Here is a 6,928-nt window from a genome sequence, read left to right on the forward strand (position 1 = left end):
CTCCTTAGTCCAGGGCTTCGCCGCCAGGATTTCTTGCTGCTGTTTCTTGTCGTATTTGTAGATTTCGTCGATGCTCTGGGCTTCCTGCATGTTGTTGACCAATTCCCAGGTTTTCTGGGCCATACCGCTCCCGGACGCCGCCATCTCCAGGCACGCGAGACGCTGTCGCCTCCGCAAGTAAGGCACAGCTTTACCTCGCGGGGTTTCCCAGGCGTGGGCTTCGGACCCCGCACAACCGGCGCAAAGTCGTCCTAGCCTCTCGGGGCAGCCATAACACCTAGAACCCGGACCAGAGATTCTTTACACTATCTTCATATTTCTGTTTTTCTTCTTTTTTTTCTCTTCTGATTGGGTGCTTGTTGCTTCCTTATATTCCAAATTCATGATTTAATTCTCGGCATCCTCTACTCTACTGTTGATCACTTGTAAATTATTCTTTATTTCAGTTAGTGAATGTTTCATTTATGACTGGTCCTTTTTTATGTTGTTGATTTTCTCACTAAGTTCCTTGAAATTCTCAGTAAGTTCCTTGAAGTTCTTCTTTAGTTCCTTATAACCATTGTTTTGAACCCTGTATCTGGTAGTTTTCTTATTTCCATTTCATTTCATTCTTTTTCTGGAGATTTCTCCTGTTCTTTCATTTGAGACATGTCTCTGTCTCTGCATTTTGGCTGCTTCTCTGTGTTTATTTCTAAGTATTAGGTAGACCTTCTATGTCTCCCAGACTTGGTAGAGTTGCTTTATGTAGTAGGTGTCCTGTAGGGCCCAGTGGCTCAGCCTCCCCAGTCACTTGAGCTGGGCACTCCAGGTGTACCCCTCTATGAGCTGTCCTTTTATAGTTGAGTCTTGATTTATGTTGGTGTCATTGGGAGGAATTGACCCCCAGGCAAATCAGTTGCTGTGGAAAAGCTGTTGTGCAGGAACTGATCCTATGCAGCAGGATTTGCTTCAGTGGGCTTTGGTGCTCACTGAGTCCACCCCTTGAGTATGTCATTCATGGAGGTGCTAGGGTTGTAATCTGGTGTGGTTGAAGTTGACCACCAGGTACATTGAATTTGGGGCCTTCTGAGAGGTGCAAAGTCAGCCTCTGCCTATGCCATGCCAAGGGCCACCCAGCATGAGCTACAAAACAATCTGCAGATGGCTGCTAGTTGTGTTGAGCTTAGCGGTGCCCAGAAGAGGCCAAACTGTGAACCAGGGAAGGCTTCCACTAGTGCCAGGCCTGGGCCTGCTTTTGAGAGGTATGGGGCATGCTGATGCTAGCTGCTGCTTGTTTGAGAGATTTTAGGAAAGTCCATAACATGAGGCAATAGTGGCCAGTTGTATGGAAAAGCCACTGGGAATGGCTTGGATGAGCCTGCAAGTAGGGAGGGGTGGAGTATCAGGGCAGGGAAAAAGTGTGAGCCAGGTTGATGGAGATTCAGATCTTGTGCAGCTTGTCAGCTCTGTGGCAGGTAGAGCTCAGCAAAGAAACCCCTACTTCTGCCAACACTCTGGGAGAAAGATGCCCCTTTAGCTCTTGCTCTGATTCCAGACAAGCGAGTTCCTCCCAGAATGTCCCAGGTTCTTTTCAGGCTGCTGCATCAGTGCTGGAGCTCAGAGGGAGTGAGACTGAGTAAGTTTGTGAATGGGCCCTTTAAGAGGAGCTGCCTGAGACTCCAGCAGCCTCTGTGCCATTCAGCCAAAATCCCCACTGGTTTTTACAGCCAGAAATTCTGGGGACTTCTCTTCATGGCACTGGAACCCTGGGCTGGGGGCCTGGTGTGGGGCAGGGACCCCTTGCTCCTCAGGGAAACCTCAACAGCCATGATATCCCTTCCAATTTTAAATTATCACATGTGGGTGTTGACCAGCAGGTTCTGCAATTCCACCCTGTATCTCCACCCCTCCTACCAGTCTTGATGTGCTTCTTCTTTAATTCTCTAGTTGAAGGACTGTTCAGCTACATTTCAGGTGGTTCTGAATGATGGTTTTTCTGTTGTAAATGTTGATGTGGTTGTGGGAGGTGGCAAGTACCTAGTTTACTTACACTGCCATCTTCTGAAATAAATCTCTTATAAATGGACTTTCTGGTCAAGTTGGGAAACACAATAATAATTATAATGATGATGATAACAGTAATGATAACACTAGCATATAGGCTTTGTCATCTATAAAAGCTTTGATATGCATTATATTCCACTTAATCCTCACAACAACCCTCTAAGTTAATGATGGTTAGCACCATTTTACAGATTATCAAACTGAGACACTGAGAGATCAATAAACTTGCCCAAAAAGATCAGAGTTAGGGCCTAGCCAGTTTGGACCTGAGGACCAAAGGGTCCCGGCTTCAATTCCAAACAAGGGCACATACATTGGTTGCAGGCTCATCCCCAGCCCAGATCCTGGTTGGGGTATGTGCTGGAGGCAACCAATTGATGTGTTTCTCTCACATTGATGTTTCTCTCTGTCTTTCCCTCTCTCTTCCACTCTCCCTAAAAATCAATGGAAAAATATCCCCAGGTGAGGATTAACAACAACAACAACAACAAAAGATCAGAGTTAGTAAACAGCAGAACTTCAGTCTTCTGATTTCAAATTCTTTACTCTCTTGATTCCAACCCAGGTACAAGCTGCCCAGGCCACAGATTTGCAGAAGTGGAAGCAGGCAGACAATAACCATGTACATCTCTGAAACTCACCCCTTCTTTTCCATGCCAGGAGTCTCAGCCTCAGCCCTCTTTCACCTTGCCACCATCTCCAGCACATTTTTTTAAGGTCATGGTTCAATTTATCTCCCACTTATCAACTTTATTTTTTTCCTTCAACCTATCTAATAAAAGAGTAATATGCAAATTAACCATCGCTCTGTCACTCCATCACAAAGATGGAGATGGCCATGGAGCTGGAGCGTGCAGGAGGCTTAGGTTGCCCCCGATGATGGAGGAAGCCAAGCTTCCCCCCTGCCCTGTCCTGCACTGGGTTCTGCTCAAAGCTACAAAGTTTCAATTATAGAAGATAAATAAATCCCAGATACCTGCTTCCAGCCAGCATGGCCTCCACTCAAGGAGGGGCTGGGAGCCTGGGCTGCCAGGGGCAATCCAGACCTGGGCTCTGCTCAAGGCTAAAATTTTCTATTATAGAAGATAAATAAATCCCAGAAAAAAAAGGTCAGTGTGCTCCCACAGGGGGAGCTCTGCTCAGCCACAAGCCAGGCTGCCAGCTGCCAGCACAGCGGTGGTGGTGGAGGCCTCTCCTGCCTCCTCAGCAATCCTAAGGATGTCCAACTGCAGCTTAGGCCTGCTCCTTGCTGGCAAATGGACGTCCCCCGAGAGCTCCCATGCTGCCAGAGGGATATCTGATTGACAGCTTAGGCCCGATCCCCCGCGGAGTGGGCCTAAGCCAGCAGGTGGACATCCCCCAAGGGGTCCCAGTCTGCGAGAGGGCATAGGCCGGGCTGAGGGACCCCCCGAGTGCACAAATTTTTGTGCACCAGGCCTCTAGTAATGATATAAATGACATCAACATAAATAGAAAGAAAAGAAAAAAAATGCTTTACTGATAATCCTGCCACCCTAATGTATCATGTGCTCTCATTTTTTTTTCTTTCCCTTTCTAGGGTTTTGCCATATGCATACATCATTTTTACATACTTGTAATGATAGTATAGATGCAATTTCATATTCTACTTGTGTCACTTAGCATCCTATATAATAAAAGCCTAATATGCAAATTGACCAAATGGCAGAACAACCAGTCGCTATAACACACCCTGACCACCAAGGGGTAGACACTCAATGCAGGAGCTGTCCCTAGCCTATGGCAATGGTGGAGAGCAGGGCCAGTGAGTGGGCGATGGCAGGCCAGCCAAGGCAGGTGCTAGTGGTGGCCCCACAATCACCCCACTGGTTGCCCCACAGATTGCCCCTGATTGCTGGCCAGGCTTAGGGACCCTACCCATGCATGAATTTCGTACAACAGGCCTCTAGTTATATCATAATAATTTGCTGTATTGCTATAGTGTCTTCATAATTATCATTGTAATGGCCACATAATATTCCATTGAGGAAATACACCTTCATTTACTTAAGTATTTCCAATTTTTCACTATTGTAGATAATACTATAATAATGATACTTAAAATACTTACACACAGAGCTCTTTTCTTCTTTTGAAAGGTGTCCTAAACATCTATCACCTTAAATACATTTTTTTAATTAATTAAGGTATTACATATGTGTCCTTATCCCCTCAATGCCCCCCCGCACTCCCTACTCATGCCCTCACCCCCCGTTGTCTGTGTCCATTGATATCTATCTTTCTCTGACTGACTTATTTTGCTTAGCTTAAATACATTTCTTTTGATTCAGTTATCCATTCACCCACCCGTCATTCAGTCTGCAGAATTGTCAGGGCATCAGGGTACATGCTCAGAAAAATCCAATGTGGGCCATGTGCTCAGTCTAGTGGTAAGACAAGTATTTCAGCAAATAACTGTGACATTGTATTGTAAGTGCTATCAGAGTCCAGTGTAGGGAGTGAAAAATTCTTTTTCCTAGGGAGACTTCTCATAGTCCTCTTACTGGGACTTTGTCTCCTACCTGATAGCTCCAGCTCACCTCATTTCTCTAGTCTCTTCTTTCTCTCTTGGCTGGCCTTTTAAGTGTCCCTAAAGTCCCCTTTCTCTGCCCACTCTGCCCCAAATTGACCCTATAATGCACACTCCGCACAACTTATAAGCTTTCTTTCTTAATTCAAACACCTGATTGCCACCTCCTCTTAGTAAGTCTTCCTAAAAGTAATAAACTAGGCCCTTAGGCCCAATTGGTCCTGTAGGTTTGTTTGTTTGGCATGGGGCTCTCAACAGTTGAAACTGGAGTACTTGTGGCATATCTCTTTGCTTCCCCCCAGGTTCATCACTCCTTACCTCCTCATTTTAGGTCAGCTCCACTCAAGAATTTCCCCTGCCTGGTGTGAACTGGTAAGGCAAACTAGGTTCCCCTCAACTAAATCTGTAACTTTTATTATCTTCTCTCACTTCCTTACCCCTGTACCATAGGAATTTAAATTCTCCTATCTCCCAACCTTTACACAGGTTGCAGTTTCATTAATATAAGTCCATTTGCTTCATTCATTCAGTCAGTCAATCAACTGGTCAGTTATGAAATCCTTACTCAGCACCTGTATTGTGTCAGGTCCCCTGTGGAGTGCTGGGCATAAGAAAAGAATGACCAGTGATCTTTTCACTAGCAGTACTCATGGTCCAGCATAAACATGTCCTTCATAGATTTGGGTTGTAAACTCCTTTAAAGGAAGAATTAAAGGCAATGCTCTTTGATGAGGGCTTTGCCAAAGTAAAAGCTATTCAAGGGCCATTCCACTCCATTATATCATGCTCTACTGGTGTTTAGTTTTGCAGAACCAGCACCTGACAAAATTCATATTTCTTCAGGGAAAAAAACCCAAACTGGTCATCTGGAAGAAATTGGGTGATTAGCCCAAGATTTCTCATTAGTGTGGATCTTGCCCCTTTTTCTCATCTGGCCCCTGCCTTTGTCTAAACAAGCTTATGTTGTGCTCATATACTGCCAGCCTATTGCATAGGCATAGAGGGCTCTGACCCTCCTGTATTCTTGGGACCACAGCAGAAATGTCTTTTTATCCAGACAGAAGAAAAAAAGAGGAAGAAAGATGGTCCTAATATTACATAGATTGTCCATGGCATTTGACTCTGGTTTTGGAATACTGTCTTGACCTGCTGTTATTGTCCAAGTATCTGCCCTAGCTCTGACTATGAGTTACTCTACCTCTGGGACCTTTCCTGTGCAGTTTCTATTGAGGGTCTTTCTCTTCCCATCTTTTAAAAATTTTAGTAACAGTTTTATTGGGATATAATTCACATACAATACAACTCATTAATTTAAAATATACAGTTCAGTGGCTGTTAGTGTATACACCAAGTTGAGCAACCCTCACTATTATGTAATTCCAGAATATTTCCATTATCCCCAAAAGAAACTTCATACTCCTTAGCCATCACCTCCTAATTTCTCAGTCCTCACCAGCTCTAGGCAACCACTAATATGTAACTCTGGATTTGTCTATCCTGGACATTTCATATACTTGGAATCCTATCTAATAAAAGAAAAACATGGTAATTGACCATAACCTCGACACCCTTCCCATTGGCTAATCAGCAGGACATATGCAAATTAACTGCCAACCAAGATGGCGGCCAGCAGCCAGGCAGCTTAAACTGAACATGAGGCTTGCTTGCTTCAGTGATGGAGGACTCCAACATTCCCCACCTGCCTTGCCGGTCTCTGAGCTTGCAGTTTGAAACATTGTTACAAATATACAAGCTAAACAAAACCCCAGTAACCTGCTTTCAGCGAGCTGTGATCTCAGAGGTGGAGTTGATACAGTGTTTCAATTATAGAACTCAAACAAACCAGTTACCTGCTTTTTTTCCAAAATTGACTAATTCTAAATGGGTGGCATGGAGAAACTATTCTGGAGAAGGAGAAATATGAACTTGGCTTTGAAGTTGGAATGGTGGTCCAAAGGCACAAAGGACAGTATTCCTGGCAGCAGTAACCAAGATGAGCAACAGCCCAGAGGTAGGGAAGGTCACTGGGCATTTGGTGATCTCTGCACTTGCGCAAGCAGAAGAAAATACATGAGTCTTGGAGGGAGGAAGGAGGAGGAGAAAGGGGGTGGACTATGAAGCCAGGGCCTTAAAAAAACATGAGGATTTGGATTTTCTTTTGTAGGCAATGGGGAGCCATGAAAGGCTTTGGAGCAGAAGAGTACCTATATTGTGAAATGATTATTGTGCGGCTGGAATGGAAGAAAAACTGGAGGCAAAGCCATCCAATTGAAAGCCTACTTCAGAAGACCAAGCAAGAGTAAAGGGGGGGTTTGACCAAGGTCAGGGTCAGGGGCC

General features: G+C 44.8%; 1 pseudogene; it reads right to left on the bottom strand.

Moving 5' to 3' along the window:
- Positions 1-6,928, bottom strand: part of LOC102761100 — a 59,765-nt pseudogene that overhangs the window by 38,112 nt on the left and 14,725 nt on the right.

Source organism: Myotis davidii, unplaced genomic scaffold (assembly GCF_000327345.1).
Source record: "Myotis davidii unplaced genomic scaffold, ASM32734v1 scaffold2297, whole genome shotgun sequence".
Taxonomy (NCBI): domain Eukaryota; kingdom Metazoa; phylum Chordata; class Mammalia; order Chiroptera; family Vespertilionidae; genus Myotis; species Myotis davidii.